This window comes from Monomorium pharaonis, chromosome 3 (genome assembly GCF_013373865.1).
Source record: "Monomorium pharaonis isolate MP-MQ-018 chromosome 3, ASM1337386v2, whole genome shotgun sequence".
Taxonomy (NCBI): domain Eukaryota; kingdom Metazoa; phylum Arthropoda; class Insecta; order Hymenoptera; family Formicidae; genus Monomorium; species Monomorium pharaonis.
The window spans coordinates 6,190,406-6,191,612 of NC_050469.1; positions in this window are offsets into that span (position 1 = coordinate 6,190,406).

The window sequence follows — 1,207 nt, forward strand, 5'->3', positions numbered from 1 at the left end:
ATGTTATAAAGTAATATATACATGCCAGACTCGTAAAATTTTAAACACCCTCTCTAAATCGTAATCAGTGAATATTCACTGTCTTTCAGTAATTTTCACTTCATAATTAGTGTATAGTCACTGAAAGATCAGTGTATTTATTTCACTGATTGATAATCAGTAAATGATTATAAGTATATCACTGAAAGTCAGTGTATTTCCACTGATTTTGTCGAGTTTTCACTGATTGTAATTTAGAGAGTCTGTTAATAATTAATTAACTTCATAAAAATATCGATTTTTGGGGGGAGATTTTTCGAAATACTATATATTATTCCACTGTAACAATTTTAATGATTAAACTTAATCAAGTTGAGTATTAATTGACCAACGCGAGAGTCGTTTGATTTATCAAACGATAAGAATTAAAGCACTAGAAGTAAAAACGATTCACGAAATTAGGGACTGATATTGAACTGAGATAATGGAATAAGGGCGGGCGCGTTCTCACGGGGTAGCGCATCCGGAGAAAAGTGTTAGAACAATACCCACGATCGTCATTGGGCGTCATTTGTACATTAGCCCGACCCGGCAATTTGAGCCGCGCTCAGTGCACCCGGTGCAACGATTCCTCCTCGTTAAATGCCATTATCCGTTTCACCCGGACACCCGGTCGCCGCATGAGTCGTGAATTCCTGAGAACCTGCTCGAACATGCTGCCGTTGCTTGTCGAAACGGTAGAGGCGGAGCGGCGTTATAGAGGGAGGAACAGATTCTTTTATTATGACGAGAGTATAGAGGAAAGAAGAGAGAAAGAGGGAGAAAGAGACACGGGGGGAAAGGGGGGGAACGAGACGCACTAATGTACACGCGCGATGAGCGTGCCTCGACAAAGCTGCAGAATGTTCCACGGCATGATTTTTTTCAGCCCTGGCTCTCGGTATCCTCGCTGTTCTGCATGCCATTCGGCCGATGGCACGCCCGGCATTCGCGGCAAGTAATAGGAACGGATCATTATAACGACCGAAGTCACGGGTGTCTGGTAATCAATTCGGCTAATTGACTGCGCGAGAATGGCAAGAGTTTTCGCCTAGCTACTAATGACATTGCGGAATGGATTTCGCGGCAACGATCTCGGACTCCAAATTCTCGAGTGGCGGAATTGTATTTACTGGTGTCGACTCTGATGCATTAAGAAGGGCTCGGATTAATTATAATAGTTCTAATA